We start from the raw sequence: 13453 nt of genomic DNA, 5'->3' as shown, positions 1-13453 counted from the left end.
ATATAATTATATGACAAGGGACATGATTTTACACAAATCCATATTATTTCAAAACTTCTCAAACAATTTTCAGTTGTTCTACAGTTTGTTTTCTTATTACAAGCTATAGCTGTTCTCTTTTTATTTAGAAAATAAGCTGCATCATTTTCAAGTGTAATATGACTATAACATGCTAGCTTGTTTTTCATCTTAGGTCCATCTCTATCCTCTGTGCCCACTGTCCCTTTTGTGTCTTCTGCAACCTCAGCTGTACCTGCTAAGTTAACAACAAAACAGCCTTTATAATTGCTCAGTGTACTGCAGAATATTCTGAGATGAATAATTTTGTCCAAAAATATCATTTTAATTTCCCTATAGGTCCTTCATCTTTGGTCATCGAGATTGATTTGTCGTCATCAGCATCCAGTTTGGAGCAGGGACCAGCAGCTCCACCAGTTGACCCAGCTGAGTGTACCTCTTTCCTGTCAGACTCAGAAAGGACTGAACAGGTACTAAGAGGGCCACTGCCTATAGAGGACACATTCATATTCCCAAAAAGACACGATGGCCGAAGCCCCCCCCCCCATTTTACCAAAGATTTTGCACATTTTTACATAGTTTTCAGTCCTAATTCATCTTAATATTTTATTTATAAACCATTTGTGTTACCTTGTACCTAGTATTTGTCTGATTTTTTAAAATGTATTGTATTTAATACTGTCTGTTTTCGTACATTTGGTGTTGCAGTTTATTTAAAAATAATAATAATAAAGCAGATTGTGTTTGCAGTAAACAATTAGTTTTTTTGTTACTTTTAATTGGCCTAGATGACATTTGGTATCCCACTTAGTACTATATCACTTTGAATATTAAGTGTTAATCTGCTGCTCTTGTAGCTGAATTTGCTACCATTTCAGACTAAAAACCACAGATGGGTAAAACATGTCGGGCTGCTCTTTAAGGTTTTATGTATTGACTACTAATGTGTTGCCAGAAGGGGGAGTTGCTGACTTTGCCAAATATTAATTGAAAGATTTTTCTGTAAATTTGCAAATCTGGTGTCTGCTTCCATGGCATTAATCGCTGTGGATTACAATCTAACTACAACAAAAAGTTCTCACATTTAGTTCTACAAGTGTATTCGTAATGATAATGATGACAATAATCATTATTATTGGCAGTAATAGAGGGCCCCAAAATCAAATTTTGCTTAGGGCCCCATGGAGGCTTGGGCCGGCTCTGTTCTGAGGTCACAGTTGCTGCTGACTGTGGTCACAAACACTGAGGGGGGATCAGCAGCGTTGGCTCCAGGCGGTGCCAGTCGGTCCAGAGCTGAATGAGCTGGACCGCATTCCTCCAAATTCTGCTCCCTGCTCATTGGAAACAACTGAACCAGAAAAGGTTCTGTGGACTCAGGACACTTTAACTACGGGACCTAACAGGCTGCAGTGGAATGTTTGAGGCCTCATTGTCATAGTTGTACTGTAACATATTGACTTCAGCTGTTGATTAAATTCTGAGCATTTCTGCCTAAAATAACTGGACTTGTTCCTGGAATCATAACTGATAGATCAATAAAGCTGCAACAGAAACAAACACTGAAGCCTCTTTAAAGCAAATATTAGGTGGATTCTTATTTACTTCTCCTGTTATTCTGTGATATTTTATCAGTTTGAGCCTCTAACAGGTCGTCAGTTCATCTGAAGCCAGCGAGGAAAATCATTCTTTAAAAAACTTTAAAACTCTGAGAAACATCTGAATGTAAACACTCAGCACTTTATATTAAAAGATTCCTGTCAGACACTCAGAGTTTATCAGTGATGTTCTTGTAAACAACCACCAGAGGGCGACATGAGCTCTGCCCAGGTTTACTTTTCAGAACTGCACTAAATACACTTCTGAGGTATTTGTACTTTACTTGAGTATTTCCATTTCTGCAAATATGTACTTTTTACTCCACTACATTGATTGAAAACACTGTTTTAGTTACTTTACAGATTACATGCTGCGTCAGTGCTGAATCAGCACTTTTTGAAATTAATTTATTTGATGAACAATCAGATTAAACACATTTAAGATTCATATAAATAATCTGAAAGTGCTGAATATACTTTAGTATTCAGTGAGAGAGTGGTGAGGGAAGGTGACAGTCTCAGTGTTATAAACTCAGCTATCAGTCTGGTTTTCTGCTCTACGTCCCTGACTGACCACATTAACTAGGCTGGTAGAGTCCATACAGCACTGACTGTATCACTAGCAGACTCTCTAGTCACCTGCGACCTGCAGAGTGCTACATACTGTCAGAAAAATGTGCGCTCTAGTAACACAGTTTTTCTTAACCTTCTGAGAGAAAGAATCACCAAAGAGAGTTCCTTTGATCAATAATCTTTTACTTGCAGCAAGGGGAGCAATCATACAAAGTAACAGGTTGTAAGGCTGTCTCTGCAGATCTCCACAGAATCATATTAAACAGCAACATTTATAGCATCGTCTTCACAGGTCACACCCAGTGATCGCGTAACAGTCACTGTTGAGGAACAAACATTCTTAGTTCATGTTTCTCATGTCACATTCTCAATGACAGGTGGTGCTCGTTTCAACTATTGTTAGTGGTTACATGCAGTGTTACGGAACAGCTTCGGTGATGATATGCTGGCTGTATATATACTGGCCTAATCCTCCGGTCAGAGAAGACGCAACAACTTCTTCCCTTTATTTATTTATCGTCTATCCAAATGATCAGGACACTGTAGTATTTGTATGTGTGTGGTTTGTGATGTCTGCAGAGGACAACAACAATAAACTATATTAATAACAATTAACCTACAATACAGTGGCATTAATAAAATAACATTCATTACAATAGACATGAATAAGGTGTCATACTGCAAATCACCAATAGGGGTCAGTGTAAGATCATTAAACAACACTACAGCTTGGCGCAACAGGCCGGTCACGTGACCAAGCTAAGCTGAGACAGCCCAGGCAGCTACCGGTCTGGTCAATTTGACACGCTAGCATCAATATGATAGCAGCCTCAATGAAGGACAGCTACACCGCTAAATAAACAGTCACAGAAGAAAATAAAATGTATGGTAATTAACTGAGTTACATGTTGGGCCGTCTATGTGTCATGGGGTTCAGTAAGACATGCTAAATGGTAAGCTAACAAGCAAACCGAGTTTAGTAACCTGGTAATATTAGCTCTCATCACATATGAAATATAAACAATATCCACTCATCACGTAACTTACATCATCACCGACGCACACTGTTGCACAAAGGAATAAAGAAGAGCGCTGACGATCGGTGGACGATAAACTCAACTAAACTGCACAGAAAGTGTCGAACACACTGCGCATGCGCAAACAGTCCATCAGTCTCTGCATGAAGCAGCTTGCTGTGACGTGTACTCCTCCTCCCAGCAGATGATTCACAACATGCAGGTTAAACAATATATGCATCATTCAGGAAACAGACTGCAACAACTCCTGAGACAGGATGTGGTATTCATTTAACCACTTCTCCTTTCACATACAAACACACGGGGTTATAGAAATGTCACACAAGAGTTTAACTAATATTGTTCCATCACATCCCTCGTGTTAAACCTTCTCAAACACCTGTCTATGTTGCTGTAGCTCACAGACACGTCTGTCTATTAGAGACACCTGAGACAACTGCAGGACAGTCAACACAGCCATCATGACACTTGTTTATCGAGGCTGTGTTACTGTGGTGACATCCAAAAATAAAGAACTAAGACAAGAGACGAGGACAGAAACACAGTGAACCACAGCTGTGGGCGTCACAGGAAGCAGCGTCTAACATGTGACTTACTGGAAACAGCTCAAAGTGAAAGTTGAGTTCAGTCCTGGTGTCAGTGGACGGTCAGCAGCAGCAAAGTGACGACTGGCTGTGAACTGATGTCCTCCATGTGTTTCTGAAGTGAAGCTCAGTAAAGAGGACTTTGTGCTTGTTGTAGTTGTGACAGGAAGATGAAGATGTTTGTGGTGTTTGTGATCCTCGTGCACGGTAAGATAACCTTCCTCCCTCTGATCTTAAAGTCCGTGTAAAGCGGCAAAAAAATGTGTTATGAGTTTGTAACACCATAGAAACATGGGTCATTGACCACTGAGCCAAATTTGAAAGATTAAAAAAATTGCTAAGTATATAAAATTAGGTCTCTAAATCATGGAAAAACAAGCACTTCTTTCTGCTGTGAAACGCTGGGGGCGTGTCAGTTAGAGGCGCTGGAACCACGCCCATGCGGCGGGGGCTACACGTCATGTTAATGACGTCGGTGTCTCCCCAGGTGTACCCCAGGTGTTCCCCTTGTCTATCTAAACCTGCAGACAGTTTATAATCATATAGATGCTGTTATAACGTGTAGTGATTGAGATCCTGACCCACTAAACATCCTGGAAAGTGACGGAGTGAAGTTTTTCGCGCTAAATTACATAATTATACATAATCACCATCAGTAAACAGGACGCTGTCTGACTCTGTCACTCGCGGGGACGGAGGCTGTTTTCTGGGGGACAGTTCCCTGAAGTCTCGGTCAGGAGGGCTGGCGGTCGTGGTGATTTATTTTCATCAAACACTCAGTGAGTTAAACACTCTTGTGACAAGCGTGACAGACGCTGTTTTGTGAGCAGAAATGTGAGGAAGAGTCGGGAGGACAGGCGGAGGATGGACAGGAGGACAGACGCTTCTCCACATACAGCTGTGGGATTTGTTTTCCTCATATAAGTTACCAAAGACAGTTACAGTTACTACGTTACTTTTGTTCGGTCCTGTAACGTTGCTTTGTGGGACATTTCTCTGTATTTAGTTGAGTGAAGGACCTGTGCAGTTAGACTGTCAGACCGACACGCCCTCGCTCCGCGCCTCCGGATTATCCGTTCACACTGGGACGGCTCACCAATAATGCGGCCCTGATACTACCGCCACATACCGACGGTGGGACCCGCCGTCAGCGGGACGGAGAGGGTCAGCGGAAGTCAACGGCGGCCACATCTCCTCCCGCCGACTCGTTGTCGGAGGTTAGCTGACTGGTTGGCTGGTTAGCTAGCTGCAAACTATTGTAAGCAATGCTATCCACGACTGGAGAGTGAGTGGGAGAACCACTGAAGCTGACGCGCTGAACGGCCGGGTTAATGCAAATCATATGTTTTGCATGATGTCTGACCCGCCCATTAAATCCTGAACACAGAAATGTTGAAAAAATGTTGTTTGTGAGCCTAGCTCCAAAATTAAATTCTAAATGGTCGAATGGCTTTTACATGTTTTAAGTAAACACATTTATGACCTGTTTAATGTGTTTAGAAGAAAATGGCTGATTTTGCTTTACACGGACTTTAAGTACCTCAGAACACTTCTGAGGTACTTAACAGATTACATGCTGTGTCAGAGCTGAATCAGGCCTAACAAAAAAAAAGTTTGGTTCCTGTTGGTTGTCAGTTGAGGTCATGGGTAGGTAGGGAATTTATTTCATTTTATTTTTTTATTTTATTTTTCCAGTGGCAGCGAGTGATATGTAAAAAGCTGCTAGTTGCTATGCAAGCAAGCATTGCTATGTTGTTACACAGTCACAAATATGGACATGACATCTACACATGGAGATAATATCGACATTACGTCTGCACTGCTCGATCGTTGCTTTTTGTAAACAAAACAAAGCAACAAGAAAAAAGTGTTTGCTTCTGTAGCTATAGTGGGATCTCAGCCGCTCCACCTTAGCCTAAAGGATTTTCTAGAAATAAACAGAGGTGAGTGGCTGCCTGCGGAAATATGAACTTTATACGGCTTTTCCACACTATTTGTAATGCTGTTACTGTGATGATAAAAAAACTCTTAAATATTGAATCTGTGTCTATAATAACCACACCCTGACATGTAAATGTGGCATCTGTCTTGGTTTATTTAATTTAATTCTAAATATGGACAACTGACTGCATTTTATATGAATCAGAAACAGAAATACTTTATTGATCCACGATGAGAAATTGCAGCATTACAGCTGCTCCCATTCAAAGTCAAGAGAAGAATAGTAGTAATAATAATAATGATAATAATGATGATAATAATAATGATGATGATAATAAACTATATATATGGTGCATATTTATGATAGAAGCCTACTGCAACTGTACTTTTATTTTACCATTAAATGTTGTTGTATACATGATCATATTTTATAATGTTCTGTCATGGAGTACATCACTTCACTTCACTGCTGACAGAAAAGAGAGCAACTCACTGCCAGTTGCAGCTTCTTATCTTGATCTGCAGACTTTGTACATTTTTTGTCATGATTGATTGTTATTATTAGTAGAAATTATCAAAAATCACAGTTACATGTCAGGATTCAGTTATTATACACAGATTCAATATTTAACTGTCATGTATCATCACAGTAACAGCGTTACATACATTAACAGCTGTAAACACATAAAAACATGATAACCGGTTTGGTGCAGACCTGTATACTGAACATACGAGGAGTAGTTAACGTTTATAATCTTCAGAGAACGTTACAGACGTTGTTTTTGTTTCCTATCTGTATACTGAATATATCCGTACGAGTGTGAATGTGTAAATGAGACATTAACTTATAGCACTTTGTAGAAGGAGCTTTATAAAGTTCACTCCATCGATTCTCAGTTCACGGAGCGGAGCTGCCGGCGACGTATCGCAGCCGCGGGCCAACCCGCTCAGTGAGGCGTCTTTGTCTCTGTGGATCTGTGCCGGTGTCTATGAACCTAGCTAGTTCCCGCCTCATCAGCACGAGCTGAACAATAAATCTAACACAGAAAGAGAGGCGGGACTTAAGGCAGAACAGCCAATCATCAGCCGGTCAGTCCCAAAGCCGGTGTCAAGTTTGAAGCAGCATCAGCAGAGGGAGGAGAGAGGAGAGGAGGAGAGAGGAGAGGAGGCAGCTGCAGCGAGAGCAGACACAGAGCGGCCGGAGAAACTGAGAGACTGTAGAAAGTGAGAGCAAAAACTGCAGAAAAAGTGTGTGTGTGGAACCGTCTCATGACCGTCTCACGCTCATAAAATAATTTGGGTTGCACATAAATTGACAGGGTTGGTCGGATTTTTTTTCAATCCTCAGCACATTTTAAATTCATTTATTTGATCAATTATATATTATATTCATACAAATAATCTGACATGTGCAGAATATACTTAAGTGTATTTACTTGAGACTTGAGGATCACGCCTCACTTAAGCTCTGTAAATGTAGGAGGTGTTGGTGACAAAGCAATGTTTTGTTATTCATCCATCCATCCATTTTCGTCCGCTTAACCAAAATTCATGACTTGTTTTGTCATTTCTCTCAATTTTACCTCAAAATGTACTAAAATTAATGAAGAAATTCTCATGATGAACTCCAACTGGATCCTGATGAACTTCTGATGTTCAGTGAAGTTAAATATATTGTCTGGTTGTCTCATTAGCAGAATATTATTACTACATCATGTTGGGGTGATTTCTTTCAGACATCTTGAGCTCATTATTTTGGTAATTTGGAAGTAATTTCACAGACGCTGCTTGCTGAGACATTTCCCCACTGACAGAGGAGATCAACATTAGATTATTGTGATTTACACATTTAGAGGATGATTCAGTGAGAGAGTGGTGAGGGAAGGTGACAGTCTCAGTGTTATAAACTCAGCTATCAGTCTGGTTTTCTGCACTACATCCCTGACTGACCACATTAACTAGGCTGGTAGAGTCCATACAGCACTGACTGTATCACTAGCAGGCTCTCTAGTCACCTGTGACCTGCAGAGTGCTACATCCCTCGTGTTAAACCTTCTCAAACACCTGTCTATGTTGCTGGATACAACAGGTGGGCGTCACAGGAAGCGTCACAGGAAGCAGCGTCCAATATGTGATTTACTGGAAACAGCTCAAAGTGAAAGTTGAGTTCAGTCCTGGTGTCAGTGGACGGTCAGCAGCAGCAAAGTGACGACTGGCTGTGAACTGATGTCCTCCATGTGTTTCTGAAGTGAAGCTCAGTAAGGAGGACTTTGTGCTTGTTGTAGTTGTGACAGGAAGATGAAGATGTTTGTGGTGTTTGTGATCCTCGTGCACGGTAAGATAACCTTCCTCCCTCTGATCTGATCGTCACCTCGGTCCAGCGTCATGTCTTTAATGTGGATCTGTGTCATCTTTACTTCATCAGTGTGTTTCAGCTGCAGGACCATGTTTTCTTCACAGAAACACATGAAGAACAGATAAAAGGCAGCAGTTGTTCACTGTGTCTTTAAACCCTGATGAATGTAGAAGACTGTACAGTCACACTGTCCTCACTTCTGTTCTTTAGGATTAGATCCCTGCAGCTCGCTCACATTCTGATGGCTTCTGTTCACAAACGTAATAATGATGCTTTGCTGACAGCAGCGTCACATGTGGATGTAAATGTTGGCCTTCATTCACACAGAGTCTGAGTTGAGCTTTAGCAGCACAGTTTACAGGCTGCACACACTGCAGAGGACCACATACACTCATGACATGAAATAAGGCTGCTGTCAATGACCCTCTCTGTCTGTGTGACCTCACAGTTTCCCAGCATGCCTCAGCTGTGGAGCTGTATGAGGGGGACTCGTTTGTCCTGCTGCCCTGTGACTTTCAGACATTTGAACTGAACCAGCCCTCAGTGGTGTGGAGCCGCTGTGATCTCAATCCTTCAACCGTCCACCAGCGTCAGCAGGAAGGTGACGAACTTAAAGACCAAAACCAGTTTTACAGTGGCCGAACATCCATGCAGACTGACGCTCTGGAAACTGGAGACCTCAGCCTCCATCTGACAAAACTCCACCTCTCTGACAGCGGCTCCTACACCTGCACCGTCAGAGGGTTCAGTATGGGCATAGAGAGAGAACTGAGAGTGAAGGACGTACGGCTGCAGGTCAAAGGTCAGCAACTAACCCTAAAACCTCCTGTAGATACAGATCAGAGGTCAGAGGTCAGCAACTAACCCTAAAACCTCCTGTAGATACAGGTCAGAGGTCAGAGGTCATGTTCTTTATGTTTCTGGTTCCACAGAACGATTCCCATCCTGGGCCACAGCTCTCCTGATTCTCCTGGCTGTTGGGCTTGTTTCTGGAGCTCTCTTACTACATTTTAGGCACTATTTCATGACAGGTATGTCATCAGAGTATACAGTGTATGCACAATTATTAGGCAAGTCTTATTTTTAAGGATTATTTTTATTAATGAACAACTACAGTGCTCTTGGTTAATCCAAAATGTTAATATACCTCAAACATGAATATTTAAGAAAGTAAAAGTGAGGTTTTATGTCTGGGTCCATGTTGTAGTTTTGTCCCTGTTCTTGTCTTGTGTATTCACCTCTCCTCTTGTTTCAGATTCCTCTCCCCTGCTTGTGTGGTTTCATCCTCCTACCTGATTGTCTGCCCCCACCCTGATCACCTTCAGCTGTTGTGTGTGTGCCTATATAGCCCATGTGTTTCCCCTGTTTGTTGCCAGTTCGTTTTTATGTCCCCTTGCAGAAACCTCCCAGCCTTTTGTTTCAAGACTAGTGTTTCCTGGTTTTGACTACAGCCTGTTTCCATCGATTTTGTCTTTGCCTGATCCCTGCCTGTATTGTTTGCCTCCACCAACCGACTGCCTGTGTAATGCACCCATTTTCACATTTTCCCATCTCACTTTTTTATTTTTATCTGCTTAAGTGAGAATGATAAACAAACAACTCAAAACTTTAAAATAAACATTTGACATTTAAAAATGTAATTCTGACATTTAAAAAAAAAAAGGATCAGTGACCAATATAGCGACCCTTCTCTTCAATAACAGTGACTTCCATTCATGGAGTCATGGAGTTCCTTTATTTGTTGATGATCAACTTTTTGTGCAGCAGCAACCACAGCCTCCCAGACACTGTTCAGAGAGCTGGGCTGGTTTTCGTCACTGTAAATCTCCTGTTTAAGAAGGGCCCACAAGTTCTCAATTGGGTTCAGGTCAGGTGGGGAAGGGGGCCACGCCATACTTTTTTCATCTTTAAGGCCTTTACTGGCTAGCAACACAGAGGAGTACTTAGATGCATGTTATGGAGCATTGTCCTGCATAAAAATCATTGTCTTTTTGAAAGATGCAGACTTCTTCCTGTACCACTGCTTGAAGAAATTTCTTCTAAAAACTGGCAGTAGGTTTGGGAGTTGATTTTGAGTCCATCTTCAACCCGAAAAGGTCCAACCAGCTCATCTTTAATAATATCAGCCCATACCAGTACCCCACCTCCACCTTGCTGGCATCTGAATCGAAGTGGAGCTCTGTGCCCATTTGAAAAATCTGTTTTCAGATATTTCTTGGCTCAGTCTAGACACTTCATCTCATGTGTCTTGTTCAGTGGTGGTCGGGTTTCAGCCGTACTTACCTTGACCATGTCTCTGAGCACTGAACATCTTGCACGTCTGGGTTCTCCAGGTAGGTTGCAGTTATGAAATATGACAGAACTGGAAGATGATGGGTTCCTGGTAGCTTCACACTTGATGCTTCTCAAATCCTTGGCAGTTAATTTGCTTCTTTTTTTCTCAGTTCGTTTTGTGCAATCCTGTTCTTTGCATACCTTTGCAATTTTATGAATGCTGCATCCCTCTGAGACACTTTTTGTAATTTTTGACTTTTCAAAGTCAGTTAAATCTCTTTTTTGGCCCATTTTGCCTGAGGGAAAAGAAGCTGCTGAATAATTATGCTCAACTTGATATAGGGTGTTGACCTCCTTTGGCCACATCCTCCCTCATTACACAGATACACATTACCTGCTATGCTTAAATCCATTAAGCATTCCAGCTTGGAAATGGAAAATATGCATAAAAATGATGATATGGTGAAAATACTCACTTGTCAAACAATTTTGCATGCAGTGTAGATACTGCCAATGTGCATGATGGGTAGTGTAGTAGTATACACTACCCATCATGCACATGGGCAGCATCGTTCTGTGACTGTTGAGACAGACGGTTAACAGGGATGAGAGATTAGACAGTGAAGTCTGGGATTATAAGAGAAGGATGAGACAGTGAGGTCTAGGATTATAAGAGAAGAATGAGACAGTGAGGTCTGGGATTATAAGAGAAGGATGAGACAGTGAGGTCTGGGATTATAAGAGAGGGATGGGACAGTGAGGTCTGGGATTATAAGAGAAGGATAAGACAGTGAGGTCATATTACCATCACAGTTCCTCCTGCTGTCTGTACAGCTGATGTTGTGGTTTGTTGTCCTCTCAGTCTACCAGGTGAAGGTGGATTCAGGGATGGAGTCTGTCCAGCTGCCCTGCAAAACCACAGTTCACCTGCCTGAAGACGCTAAAGTGGTGTGGAGGGACAGAGACAACAAGAAGGTCCACGTGTATCAGAACGGTTCTGACCAGCCTGAAGAACAGCACAGATATTACAGAGGTCGAACAGAGATGAAAAGAAAATTGCTGAAACCTGGAGACCTCAGTCTGACCCTGAAATACCCCACAGACAGAGACAGAAATACCTACACCTGCACCGTCTACAACAGGGAGGAACACATTCTTATGAAGAAACAAGTGGAGCTGTGGGTCAGAGGTCAGTGTTGTAAATACAGGATCTCTCTGTCTCTCTCTGAGTGTATGCGAAGTGTCAGAAGGTGAGAGTGGGTGTGCATTTCAGCGAGTGTGTTTCTATCTGTGTATGGTTGTTTGTATGTTTGTTTGTTTGTGTGTTTGTATGTTAGATTTATTACTGCAGTAGTATTCTGTGCTGTAGTTTTAGTGGATCAGTATCAATCGTCCTCAGCTGGAGACGCTCACACACAGACACAGAGTCAAACTCTGTCCCACTGTTAATTGCTCTGTGGTGGATTGCAGTTCAGCAATCGGAGAAATAGTCGGTTATGACGGTATGAAGTCCAAATCTAGGATGAACAATGGAGTGGTTATTTTTCTGGACAGTATTGATAAAGTCAGCACGGTTGTTGAACGAGGTGTAGTGATCCAGGACACCTTTGTTCAGGTGGTACCGCTGGTTCATCCAGCCAAAAACATCATTCTGTCCAGAGTTCCTCCGTTCATTAGTAATGAAATGTTGCAGAGAGAACTGGAGAGACACGGACAGTTAATGTCTCCAGTCAAACTGATTCTTCTGGGCTGTAAATCTCCACACCTGAGACATGTTGTCTCCTTCAGAAGGCAGGTCTTCATGGTTCTGAAGAACAACACTGAGAAGTTCAATTGGATGTTGAAGTTCAGAGTGGAGGATTTTGGTTATACTATTTACACGTCTTCTGAGAGGGATGAAATGTTTTGGCTGTGTAGTTTTATAGTCATACGTTTTGTAAGGTACAACTAAGTCATTACTTGTTTTCTTTTTATGTCAGTGTTTTGGATTCAGAAATGAATAACGAAATAACTTTTTTGTGATTATTAAATTGAGGACTCACTACTGAATATGAAAAGAATGAATGAAACACAGATTGAAAGGAGCATGCCAGATCTGCCACCTGTTGACCCAGATGTGAATATTTGTGTGTATGGGGGAATAATAAATGATACAGCATTTTAAAACAAAACATGATAAAGTCCTCTGGGATGAATACAGACATGAAAAATAAACATACAACTAAATTAGCAATGTACTTACTTAGACCCAGATATGTCTGTTGCACCTGCAACACCAGCACCAGCCGCCACCCCCTGTAACACAGAAGATTGATCATATTATTTGTAATTCTGTTTTATGTTCCACAATTAAAATAGCTTGGTTTCTGTCCACATTAGTTGCATTTGTGTTTGTATTGAGTAGAGGTACATGTTGCTCAGGTGAAGTATATGAGGAAAGAAGTATGTGGTGAAGGGATGATGAAATCCATAAAAGTTGGGCCTAAATATTTGTTTTTAAACCCATCCAACCTGAATCTCTTCACAGTGGCAAGCTAGAAAGCTAGCTGCTGATGGCTCTTAGTCAGAGCACTGGCAGCCAAGATCGGTCAAACTACTGCAACCCCGTTGCTAGACAGGAATTACCATTCAAGAGGTCAGGGTGAAGTAACTTTCTAAACCACATAATGAAACACAGGGAAAAGAGAAGTTGACACTGAAAGAACTACCCACCCACCATCATCCCAAAACTGTCAAACGAGGATTAACACTGGTTTTAAAAATGTAAAACTGTGCATTACCATTTTGGTCTTCCTTGGGTGAGCCAGGGTCTGGTTGATATCATCCTTAGTGGGTAACACAGTCTGTTGCCATCTCTTTTTTTCAATGTTCCTGCTGAACATTTCTCTCTGTGAAATATATGGAAGTACAAAAACATTTTTTTTTTTAAATGTAGGTCTTTGTAAACTTCAACTTTACATTATATTTATTTAATTCTTGCAGCAAATCCTACGTCAATATCATGTGGTGCACAGAAACCTACAGCAACCACAGTCACTTCACCAAGAAACACATATACTCCCTAAATGCCCTTCA

General features: G+C 41.5%; 1 protein-coding gene and 1 long non-coding RNA gene across 2 annotated transcripts in view; one reads left to right on the top strand and one right to left on the bottom strand.

Moving 5' to 3' along the window:
- LOC115590368 (butyrophilin-like protein 2) overlaps positions 1-13453 on the top strand; it is a 231024-nt gene that overhangs the window by 142479 nt on the left and 75092 nt on the right. The gene's annotated exons all lie outside the window — the stretch shown is intronic.
- On the bottom strand, positions 2349-3340 carry LOC115590125 (uncharacterized). Its single transcript, XR_003985690.1, has 2 exons — positions 3234-3340; positions 2349-2759 (listed from the first exon to the last, which is right to left on the bottom strand). It is a non-coding gene; the product is annotated as an uncharacterized LOC115590125 (long non-coding RNA).

Source organism: Sparus aurata, chromosome 10 (assembly GCF_900880675.1).
Source record: "Sparus aurata chromosome 10, fSpaAur1.1, whole genome shotgun sequence".
In the NCBI taxonomy this organism is placed as follows: Eukaryota; Metazoa; Chordata; class Actinopteri; order Spariformes; family Sparidae; genus Sparus; species Sparus aurata.
This window is presented reverse-complemented; position numbering and strand designations above follow the sequence as displayed.